We start from the raw sequence: 13,369 nt of genomic DNA, 5'->3' as shown, positions 1-13,369 counted from the left end.
AATGTAAAACTCTTTTGGTTTCAAAGCGAAGAACTCTGAAATGTCAGTTTCGACCTCGTCCTGACTTGCGAAAGTTATGTCCCACAAATGACTCTGTAAACTACGAAACAAATGGTAGTCTGAAGGAGCAAGGTCGGAAGAATAAGGTGGAGGAGGAATTTTTTCCCAATCAAGCTCTCCGGTCTTATGTGATGTGATTTTTGCAGTGTGGGGTCGCGAATTCTCCTGATGAAACATCACTCTTTTTCGATTCACTAAAGCGAGTCTTTTTTTCTTCGAAGCTTGGTTCAAATACTCTAATTACTGATAGTAGACTTGAGCATTGATTGTTGTATCAGGTGGTAACAATTCAAAGTGAATTACTCCTTTGCAATCCCACCAGATAGAGAGAAGAACCTTTTTACATGAAGTTCCCTTCTCGGTTGTGGTTGAGCTTTTCCCCTTTTACCAAGCCACTGTTTACGACGTTTAGCATTGAGATAGAAGATCCATTTTTCGTCACCAGTCACAAGTCTGTCAAAAAAGGGTGAAATGAGTTCGCGAGAATGGAGAGAAGAGTAGATGTCAACTCGGGATTTGCGGTTGATTTCGGACAATTCATGAGGCACCCATTTTCCAAGTTTAGGAACCTTTTCAAATTGTTGAAGATAACGATGAATAGTTGTATGGTTTGAACTAAGCTTTATTGCCAATTCTTCAACCGATAATGCAGGATTTTCTTCAAGTAATGTTTCAAGGAGCTTATCATCAAACTCAACTGGATGTCCTGTTCGATCATCATCTTCAAGGCTGAAATCTCCACTTCTGAACTTTGCAAACCATTTTCTGCAAGTTCTTTGATTCAAGCATTCTTTCCTGTAGACTGAGTGTATGTTTCGAATCACTTCGGCTGCATAGTTTCCTTTTTTACTCATAAAGCATTATGTGCCTTAAATGCTCTTTGGATACTTTCATGTTAGAAAGGGTTTTAAAAATAATTTTAAATTCTATTAGACATTCTAAAATACTATTAAATTTCATTCAATTTAAAAAAAGGTAAAATCGGACAGAATTTATGGGATGACCTGATACATACATACATACATACATACATACATACATACATACATACATACATATATGTATATATATATATATATATATATATATATATATATATATATATATATATATACTCCGTATAAGAAAAGTTATTCGGTTTCCTGAGATGGCTTACCTTAAAACATTGTTTCCATTCATTGGTTTTGCGAATTCATAATTCCTGCTTCGTGATGGTTTCAGATTTGATCTATCTTCCAGACAGCTCGCTGTCGCACGCCCACGCTGTTTATCATTGTTGTTTTTGTTGTTGTTGTTATTCTTTATATGTGCTCCTGTTTACAGTTGACATATTGTTGAGTTTTGCAAACATTGGATAATTGTTTATGTGTTTTTTTCCGCAGTAGGCAAAGACACGACGGATTTCATTTATCCCTTTTATGGAAAAAACATTCTGAAAATAACTTCTTTGCTAGCTGACAGTCAATACAAAATGTCAATCAGATATGTCCCCTCAACGAACAAAAGCTCTTGCGCGAAAGACATACAAAATCTGAGAAAGTCTATGAATGAAAATAGGAATGTTTAGAATAATGATATATTTGTATTTCTGGCATAAGCAAGTTTATTTAAAGACTCACGAAAAAAAAAAAAATTTCATCGGAAACTATAGAAATACACAGGTATTTCTATAGTATCTCTGTTCGTTTGGCATTTCATAATGCAGCTACAACTTCGAATATATATTCTTAAGTCTTACATACTTGTAGATGTGTTCGTTTTTGGTTAAGACTGTGCAGCTAGAAATTGTTGGAGTGGTTATTGTTTTATGCAACCTCTGTATATTATGTAGTTTCAGTATGCATATTCCTCTATAAATTCGTTGTTGAATGATATGGTTTATATTTGTCTTATTGTTGTTGCTGCTGTTGTTGTTATTGTTGCTGTTGTTGTTGTTGTTGTTGTTGTTGTTGCTGTTGTTGTTGTTGTTGTTGTTGTTGTTGTTGTTGTTGTTCTTCTTCTTCTTCTTCTTCTTCTTCTTCTTCTTCTTCTTCTTCTTCTTCTTCTTCTCCTCCTCCTCCTCCTCCTCCTCCTCATTCATGATTTGATAAATGCACCAAGAGTTTCTTTCCTTGGAACAATAGTTAAGAATATATTCAGAAAATACATAGAAGTGTTGAAGGTTAACAAATATATTAATTAATATCGAATATCCACACGTTTAACAGAACGAGTGGTACTCAAAACCTATAGGAATCGAATTAGTGAATTAGTTAAGAAACACGAGAGAAATCGTCAATTACAGGTATTGAGGTGTTCCAATTACATTGTCCAAGGTAAGTCACTTGGTCAGACATGGATGCGTCTCTATGATCAATCAAAATGAAACGGAAACTTTCGATAAGTTTGATTCTCGATACTAAACCGCTTCCATCGAATTAATTTGTCTAGTTTTCAGAAACTAAATCACGATAATGTTTAACGACATATTCTCCGTGTTGATAGCAAACTTTCTTCATAATATCTTTTCTGTGTTTAACTACAGCGTGTGTGGTTGATGTTGCTTTGTTGCTGTTGTTGCCACAGCAACTATTGCCATTGATACTATTATTATGATTGCAGCAGTCCAACATCAATCAGTTCTTGTGTTTTCCATGTGAATTAGAAATATCTGAAGTAGAATGTTTTATCGTAAAACCATAAATGTATCGTTTGCGCTTCCTATTCCCGATGACTGCTCACATCTATTCACACTTTTCTGAAACAAAAATATTTAGAGATACTTAGATCGTCTCACGCGGTGATTAATATCTGGAACTCCAGTGACATTTCCTGCTTGGTTTGGAGGTGATGATGGTGAACTTTAGCACTATGAATTCTTTGTGTTCTACCATTGCTTTTACTCTAGCTTAGTCTTTGAGTAGCGGCATATTGATGACTCGGGTTTTTGTCAATTGACGTCCAATACGCAGTAGGATTATTATGAAATACTGGGACGTACATCGAAATTTCATACTTACTGGTACGAAGACCTGCCAGTGTTCTGTGTTGTCTCCCTTTTGATATATATCCAACTGCACGTTATAACTCCTCCTTCAGGAACTTTTCAATACGCATTGTCAGATACTCCAAATCTGGGTTTTAGCATTTGTATAGAATGGTTTAGTTTTGTAAGCGGATCACCGTCTTGACTGGAAGAGTCATCAACCAACATAATAACACTCTTGTATATGTAATCTTCTCTATAATTTCGTTTGAGCGTGTGGAGTGTCCATTCATTGGTTGTGTATGCAGAAGATATTACTGTTGTTTTCATTATTTATGCTACTCTAGTTGTCGCTGTTATTACTCTATTAGTGTTTTCATTGCATCTGTTGTTGTTTCTATTGTTGATACTAATGCAGTTTCTACAAGTGTTGGAATACATCTTTCGTCTTAATGCAGCGATGATATTGTCGTGGCAGTGAGGTTAAATCTTGTTGCAATAACAGCAAAATTACTGTTGTTATGTCGAAAGCTGGAGAACTTTGAAGTCTCTCTCCCCCTTACTTCTAATCTCCTCTGGCTTCTCACTCACTACATCACCGCAAACATTGTGATGGTATTCAGTTTTCAACATTTTCATTGATTATATCCATTATCACTATCCATCTCCCGTAATTTCTCGTTCGGTATTATTTATATCTTCGTATTGTCTTCCTACATCTGTAGCCCTGATGGTAAATGAAATCATCATCATCGTCATCATCATCATCATCATTTCAGTGAGCTTATCATTACGTACTTTCGCTAAATGCACTCTACCTAAAATGTATTGTGCAGTGTCTAGTACCATAATTTTTCTCTGCTGTGTGTGTGTGTGTGTATGTGTGTGTGTGTGTGTGTGTTTGTATTTGTGTATGTATGTATATATATATATATATATATACACACACACATATATACACACACACACACACACACACACACACACACACACACACACACACACACATATATATATATATATATATAGTGAAGGCTCAATGGCCCAGTGGTTAGGGCAGCAGACGCGCGGTCGTAGGATCGCGGTTTTGATTCCCAGACCCGTTGTAGTGAGTCTTTATTGAGCGAAAGCACCTAAAGCTCCACGAGGCTCTGTCAAGTGTGTGGGGACACACACACACACACACACACACACTACTGTACTCTTTCACCATAACTTTCTCTCACTCTTTCTTCTTGTTTCTGTTGTACCTGTATTTCGAAAGGCCAGCCTTGTTGCACTCTGTGTCACGCTGAATCTCCCTGAGAACTACGTTAAGGGAACACGTGTCTGTGGAATGCTCAGCCACTTGACATTAATTTTACGAGCAGGCTGTTTCGTTGATCAGATCAACTGGAAACCTGGTCATCGTAACCGACGGAGTACCACCATATATATATATATATATATATATATATATATATATATATATATATATATATATCAACCTCAGGGTTTGGTAAATAATCGGCTTGCGTTTTTTTAAAAATAATTTCTATAGCATCTATTATTAGAAAAATTATTCCTGCTTTCATTCTCACATTCTAGTTATGTGTAATTATATATCATTATATATAAATATGGATATAATTTGTTGGAACTACTTTTTCGATTGGGAGGCACTTCCTTTCAGTTATAGAACGTTATTAATATTATTCATTGTTTTGGGAAATACTTCCGTAGTTTCCTATCTTTAAAAACACTTGATTAATTTCCTTTCTTAAAACAATAATTGGGTTCATCTGGGAAAACTTACCTAAAAATGTTCAGTTATTTAAACATATTCAGCGTTAATAATATGTCGAAGGCTATGAATCAGTTCATCGTTAGCAAAACATGTGGATAAATGCTATGCCAGATACTTAACAATATTTTAAAATTCTGATAATATTGTTGACAATTAAATTCTGCCACGGAAAATGATAGCAATCCTAGCATTGTTATGCTATTTTTGTCGTCTCCAAGTATATTGGATATGCTGATACAATGCTGTTTAAAAATCCACACTACTCAAGTGACATTTGTTTTTCATATTCTTGGGTAGTGATATTCCTTTCGATATAACTATGGTGATGGTACGAGGCTCTATCGTGAATATTGCTTCTTTTGTCGTCCAGTGCAGTTCAGCAATTTATTTGTAAGCTAGCTGAAACTGTGCCGTCAAAAATGACGGCTAATTGTAATATTTTATATATAAATAAAGAACAAAATAAGGTACATAATAATCACATATACAAACATTCACATTCTTCCGTTGTACACACAGGTACTTAGAGTTGAAATGCTGATTTTTTTTCACCCCTTCCTTATTTATATTTTCTCCATCGATACTACGTTCTCTCACTCTCCTTCACTGAATTACTATTTTCTCTCCTCTCTCTTCACTTATACTACTCTTTCTCCTACTCCATTCTACTTCTACTTAGTGATTTTGGACAAATATATATATATATATATATATATATATATATATATACACAGATATGTAAAAACACTACACTCATTATCATATTAGGAGATGGGACATCAAGTTCACGGAGATATTGGTCATGTAAAAGCTTGCTTTTGTGATTCTTGCATAGACATAGGCCAGCTCAGAAAGAGGAAGAGAGAGAGAGAGAGAGAGATAGAGAGAGAGAGAGAGAGAAAGAGAGAAGGAGAGAGAAAGAGAATAAGAGAAAGTGAGGAATAGATTGAATAAAACCTACTCGAGGTATCTTTTTCATCGATGGAGATTTTATTGGGGATATCTTAAAATATTCATTACGTTTGTAGGTTTATCAATGTTCGTTCTCCACCTAACCATAGCGTGTTATAATTAATTATTCGTAGTCCTCTTTCAGTTGAAGTTTGCTATTCTATTAAAACTAGAGTTAACTTGCTGCAGGTTAATCGAAGTGCTTAGGTTGTGGTGTTATCCCTTTCCAGATTTGCTTCTGGATATTTTTAACACCGTTTATATATTGTTTTATCAAACGCATTTTATTATTTTATCACTCCACATTCTGTCCTGAAACTGACCCATCTCTCTGTCAATCGACATATGTCTCTGTTACTATATCTTTATCAGGAGAATTTCTGGAGGCAGAAGTGAACAGACTATTTTGTTTACAGATACCTTGATATTTCTGATATCAATTCTTTTGTTTATTCAACTTTATCTTGAATCCCGTTGTTGACTTCCGGACTTCATCATGTGATGCATTATAAATATATTTTATTTGTATTTCTTTCTACATATAATAAAGAAGTCTTTTCCCGTTTCTTGTTTCTAAAAAAATGTGTGTGTATGGGTGGGTGGTGGGAGAAATAAGAACCATTTCGACAATCCAATTATTTCTCGAGACTCGAAGTGAAAGAAAAGTTCTGAAGGCAATTGTTATGAAATTAGAATCCATGTTAAAAGTGTTAGCAGCGGACATTCACGCTTCAATGAAGTCTTTAAAGACATTTAGAAATCTTATGCTATATGATTTGGTAAGTGGAGAATTGGATGCTTAATTAAAACTAAGGAAGATTACACTTATCAACAAAACCATATAACTAAATATCTAACGCACACGAACTAAAACTTGATTGCAAATTTCTTGATAAAGTTGCAGAGAAGAAAAAACTAATATAAAATCTTGAATAATTATGAACGACTATATTTCATTGGTTTCTACCAAAGATATATTACTGCAAATGTTAAAATTATTTCCTTTTCAACATGTAGAATATCGTCACTTAAAGTCGTAGCAGAACAAGAGTAGATAATCGATTAATAAAATTTCTTAGCCAATAAACATATATAGAAACAACTGAAAAACTATAAAATGCGCGCTACTGATGATCACGAGACGCATCGCAAAAACTGGCTATATAACTCTTTATGCAAGAATATTTGCAGTTGGTGCTGTTTGAAGAATACCTAGAGATGAATACCTAATACTTTCAGCAATCGCTGATACACTTATAAATCTTCTGAATAATAGAGGACTCGCATGTTGAAATACATGTTTGTGCGTGTTTGTGCGTGTGTGTGTGTGTGTGTGTGTGTGTGTGTGCGCGCGTGCGTGCGCGTGCGCTACTGAGTAGCAACCTTGAAGTCCTCAGTATAGTCACGACTGGAATACCTTTAAAGCAGATCTTCTTAAGTGTGCATTGTTTTTACTTTAACAATGAACTAGAAATATTTTGAAACGGTTATGAAATGATCGAATAAAAGAGATAATTGCAATACTTGAATATTTCACGTATTTGAGACGTAACTGAGCAGCTTATATTTCATAATACCAAGCAGTGCAACACGAATTTATACGGCATTAGAATAAAATGTAAAGCACAGCTCTAATGCTGTTGTCTATTAATATTTAATATATTACAGAAAATGTTTTAATCAATGAACAGAGCATTAGAAGAAGCAGTGGAAGCAACATTTTTCGGACATAGGCTTGCTCTTTTGTAATTTTATTTATTTTAGTGTTTTAATCCGAAGAGTAAGTGCCGAATCCATCATCCCTTTCAGGGTATCCGAGATGGATGGGGAGGGGGGGAGAGAAAGTTTTTCTCTGACAGGAGATGTGGCAAGGATACTAGCAACGAAATGGACTCTGCTAAAGGCAACAAGGGGGCTGGTGACGATGATAAACTTCCTGCAAAGAACACACCCTCTAACAGGATCCTCACACTGTTTTCGTGTATCCAATTTCGCACACAAAACTGGTCAAACTGAGTATATAGTAGGAGATTACTCACCCATGATATCATGCAGTCGAAAAGTGAACTTTTAACCTCATTTCCATGAACTAAATGAATAAAATGCAATCATAATCTGATTCACATGTGAATTTAACTAAAACTTTACTTTGAGGCACCAAATACTACGGATAACATTTTAGATGACTCAAAGTTGGAATACTCTACCAATAATGTAATGCTACTTATCGGAGAATATATAGCAAATCTATTGAAATGCTGTTCTCAGGGAGATTCGTTTTTGTTCACCTAACCAAGATTCTGCTAATTAACGGAAATGATCTTTAAAGTTTTCTTTGAAACTTATCAAGCAATAAGCATCCGACTTCAAATTCAGGAAATATAAATGATTATTGAAAATCAACCATATCTCGATGCTAAAATGCACACTCCTGAGAATATTATCAAGTAACAAGTAACTCTAAGAATATAATCTAATTTTAGATATTTAGGAATTAATGTCAGTCGTTTTAGCGAATACACCTCATGCGTTATCGTAGGTCATTCTACATTCTTAATCTGCGCTATATTAATAATACGTTGTGTCAATAATATATTGATATATTATTGTTATAATAATATGACCCTTCATGAATCTTATTACACATATCAAATAGAATATATCTGATTTCAAGCATTAAGTCTTATTAATGATTTTTTTTATGTATCTTTTTTAATAATTAGTTTTGGATTATTCTTCACTGTCTTTTAAAATTTGTCATTTTATTTCTCGCTATTCAAGAAAGTGTTGCTATACTAATCATGCAGCCCGTTTATCACATATCCATTTCTGTTTTATTTCTCAATAAATGAAATCTTTGGACTAAAGCATTTCTTCTTGACGGTAATATCACTGACTGAAAGTAATGAAACAAATCTGTGTCTATTCTTTTGAGGAATGGAATATTTAATACTATTTATATTTACTTAGTGTTTAGATTGAATAACAGAAACAATCATTCCAATTCCAAGTGATATTCAGGTAAAAATAATTAAAAAAATTATCGTTCTCCAGCAACTACAACAAATTTTAGATTTCAATTCGAAACTCAACGAAAAACTTATTAAAGTTATTTGTGTTCATGTTTATCCATAACCTATCAAAGAACTGATCAATACTAATGTAGTAACATACAGAAGAAAACCTTACCTTTTCTGCACTGTCCGAGTTGAAGTGGTTCTGTATATTTTAAAAACAAGTTCTTTACACACCCTAAACAGTAAATAAGTAAATGAGTAAATAAGATATATCTCCATTCAACAAACTAATGCTTTTTCACTAATAGTAGAAATCATATTAGGTTGTAACAACCCGACAAATACTTACTTATACGCAATGAATTCGAAGTTCAAATTGCCTCCGCCTTTCTCCTGCGTTCGATAAAACAAAGATAAGTTTCACACAAGGTTAATTTAATTCATATATAAACTGTCATTGAAAATAATCTCGTGTCAATACGAGAAAGAATTCTCTTTGGATGCATAGAAAAATATGTGGGTGTCCTTATCAAGGATAAATTTTAAAATTCGTATTTTAAGCCTCTTAGGTTAGGCTTAATTATTCAATCCTGCAAAAGCTGAGTTCATAAATTTATTCATCAGAGAAAAGGAATTCATTCAGAAGAATATATTCTAATGATGACATATATATTCTAATAAAGGTTGGATTCTTATATACTATGGCAACTTCTTCATGTTAGCATTTCTTAATTGGACATCGCATTGTTGTAGTAGACGATTGTGCGTGGCTCTTACTTGAATATGACAGATTAACTATTAACATAATACAAATCTCAGCACAGTAACTGCAGAATATTCGTACATGCGTACACACGTGAACTTGTGTATGTGTTTATGTGTGTGTGTGTGTGTGTGTGTGTGTGTGTGTGTGTGTGTGTGTGTGTGGGTGGGTGTATATATGTGTGTATGTGTGTGTTTGTGCTTATTCACAATAATTCGTATCATAGTGAAGTGAATGGGTGTCATAGAATTGGCAGCTACCCGAAATAATTTATTGTGATCAGTGTATAGAAATCTGCTAGATGGTTAATGATGTACTGATTCGAATCTTTTGTGAGAAGCTAGATGGTCATAATACCAGTGTGAGAGTGTGTCCGTGAGTTTGAGATGTATTCTTTCGACTTCTTCATTTTCGTTTCTAAGTAATACAACACACTATACGATGAGAAAAAAGGCTCAACATTTTAACCGCTTAATTTGTGAACAGATGTGTCATAATCACACTTGCACGTTCTCTCTCTCTCTCACACACACACAGGCACACGCATGCACACACACGCACACACACACATACACACACACACAATTGTGCGCAGAATTATTTTCTTGTCCTGAAGAGAAGGGTTAGTCTTGGGATACAGTTGAGGATATGTTTTCGCCAGAGGAAATTCTCTGTGATAGAAAGACCTACAATTTGGAGTGCTATCAAGGGTTCTAGTTGCGTGCTACTCAGCCTTAAGGGAATGAGGTGAGATTGTGTTTTCCTTGTATGAACGGAACTTGCTTGTTTGTATGCTTTTTTTTTGTATTGATATGACCATACTAGACGACGTTTTCGTGGTCTTTGTCCATATAATCAGTGCAAGATGGAGATGGGAGGGTTAGCGGATACTGAAGAGTCGACCAAAGCGTAAGAGTCGGTGATGTAGGTAATTTCTGACACCGCAAAGCTCAAATTAAATTTACAATGCAATGTTTTCCCTACGTATTCAGAGTTACAATTAGACAACAGCTATTCGACCGATTGGCATACAAGCTATCACAGATACACTCTGACCTCTGACCCACTGGCAGACTGTTTTCTCTGCCTTTTCTGCCACTTCTACAATGATCCCTGTTCCTCGATTTTGGCAGGTCTTGTGCCACTTACACTCATGTACTCTCGATCTACTTCAAGTTTTATATTCAAGTTTTCAAGCCAGGTACTTGCCACTGCATTCAGTCCTTCCTCTAGAATCTCTACCCTGCTTAAAGCAAAACATTAACGACATAAATCTCACCACTGTCGGAAGGCTTGCGAAGGTCATTGACACGTTTTTCCTCTGGACATAACAAGTGAAAACAGAAAATTTTCAACATATCATGGATCTCCAGTTTATCATTGATAATATGGCTCATTCTGGACAGTACTGACCGATCCAAAATAAATTATTTGGAATTCGTTTTATGAGTGATGACATTGGTTTTTCATTTTCCGTGTCTCTCAGTAATCTTTGTTATTTCCTCATTCTAACGATATCAGTTATCAAGAGATACAAATATTTCGATTTAGAATTTTTATATTCTTATCTCATATGGAACAACTGCTGGATTCCATAAGAAGAGATCACATCGCAATACAGATCAATTTTGAGATAGATAATTTATGTGAAAGAACAGACAGACTATTTCAAAGTAATTTAGAATATGTAACGCTTTATGCAAAAGAGGGCCGCGTTATCTAGAAACAGAAGTGCAAGACATTTTTAATAAAAAAAATATATTTGTCAGAAATGGAGACAACTTCATAGTTTACAGTTAGATATATGGTTACCTAGCAAAATAGGAAATGAGCTATACAGGAATAAAATACAATAGTGTCGTGATAGACGCTAATGCGAAAATAATTGACAGGAGTATATAAGATCTCTCTTAGGATCTGAATATTTAACATTGCATGATTTTGCACTGATGATATCAATAGCTGCAATATACCAGTTGAATTATTGCATCACCAGAGTACAAGCCAACAAAAGCTATAATAATAGGGTTGCCATTCTACTGAGATGTAATAACCAAACTTCATGAAAACATGTTCGCTTATATCAACGCCACATACAAAGATACATACATACATACATACATACATACATGCATATGCACACATACATATATAGTTATACATACATACACACACACACACATATATATATATATGTATGTATATATATATATATGTATGTATATATATATATATATATATATATATATATATATATATATATATATATATATATATATACATACACACACACACACACACACACACATATATATATATATATATATATATATATATATATATATATACATACATACACACACACACACACACACACACACACACATATATATATATATATATATATATGGACATACATACACATACACACACAAAAATATCTAAACAATTTTTTCAACATAATAGATCAACATAAAAGCAGAGATAGGAACATAGAAACTGTTAAACAATCATTACCATCGAATTTCGGATGCCTAGCATCGTAAAACAAGCAGCAGGATTCATGGAAATTTTAAAAAATGTTGCAGCTACCATCATCTCTGCTTGTCCGACATTTGTATCTCGACTAGGTTACACCATTAGGCATTCACAATAGAACTACTGGTGCAGAATGTACATGGTGGGGGTCACCAGGAACAAAAACCTCTCAGTTGCATTTGCCATACCAGAATGTACGGATATGCCGACTGAGATGCTGGCCTCCATTGCACAACTAGTGATTTCAACAATCAAAAATACAATATATATATATAAGATTTAACTGGAGGACATGTTTACCTCGTGAAAGAATAGTTGCATCCATGGAAATACTGGTTCAATAACTAGTATTGTTGGGGAAAGAAATTCCCTTAAAACAATAGGTATATATTAAGCATATAATTTATATCCAGTAAAAAAAAGAAGAGAAAATGGAGATAAGGAAGTTAATAATTATTTATTATTAACAAATTGCTTCTCACCGCCGTTTCAGTTTATAATCAATAATTTAATTACAAAATTTGTACATAGGCGCAAGAGTGGCTGTGTGGTAAGTAGTTTGCTTACCAACCACATGGTTCTAGGTTCAGTCCCACTACGTGGCACCCTGGGCAAGTGTCTTCTACTATAGCCTCGGGCCGACCAAAGCCTTGTGAGTGGATTTGGTAGACGGAAACTGAAAAAAAGCCCGTCGTATATATGTATATATATATACATATATATATATATATGTATATACATATATATATATATATGTATATACATATATATATATATATATATATATATATATATATATATGCATGTGTGTGTATGTGTTTGTGTGTCTGTATTTGTCCCCCAACTTCGCTTGACAACCGATGCTGGTGTGTTTACGTCCCCGTAACTTAGCGGTTTGGCAAAAAGAGACCGATAGAATAAGTACTAGGCTTACAACGAATAAATCCTGGGGTCGATTTGCTCGACTAAAGGCGGTGCCACAGCATGACCGCTGTCAAATGACTGAAACAAGTAAAAGAGTATTAAATTTACAATTGTTAACTTCCTTATCTCCATTTTCTTTTTTCTTTGAGCTATTTATATATATATATATATATATATATACATATATATATATATATATATATATATATATATGTATGTATGTATGTATGTGTGTGTGTGTGTGTGTGTATGTATATATATATATATATATATATATATACATGCACACAGGGTGTTCAGTAAGTCTCACCGCAGTAAGAATTTAATGGTTTTCGTGCGATTCTTGGACACTGATCCTTTATTTG

At 34.1% G+C, this 13,369-nt stretch overlaps 1 protein-coding gene and 1 long non-coding RNA gene across 3 annotated transcripts in view; one reads left to right on the top strand and one right to left on the bottom strand.

Annotated features, from left to right (window-relative positions):
* The window catches only part of LOC106878532 (arg8-vasotocin receptor), a 183,750-nt gene that overhangs the window by 55,229 nt on the left and 115,152 nt on the right, over positions 1-13,369 (top strand). The window lies entirely within an intron of this gene.
* LOC149136138 (uncharacterized) lies at positions 1,230-9,166 on the bottom strand. Its single transcript, XR_016241333.1, has 3 exons — positions 9,129-9,166; positions 8,952-9,014; positions 1,230-2,170 (listed from the first exon to the last, which is right to left on the bottom strand). It is a non-coding gene; the product is annotated as an uncharacterized LOC149136138 (long non-coding RNA).

This window comes from Octopus bimaculoides, chromosome 4 (genome assembly GCF_046866305.1).
Source record: "Octopus bimaculoides isolate indiv1 chromosome 4, ASM4686630v1, whole genome shotgun sequence".
Taxonomy (NCBI): domain Eukaryota; kingdom Metazoa; phylum Mollusca; class Cephalopoda; order Octopoda; family Octopodidae; genus Octopus; species Octopus bimaculoides.
The sequence above is the reverse complement of the archived record's forward strand: the minus strand, read 5'-3'. Positions and strand labels throughout refer to the sequence as shown.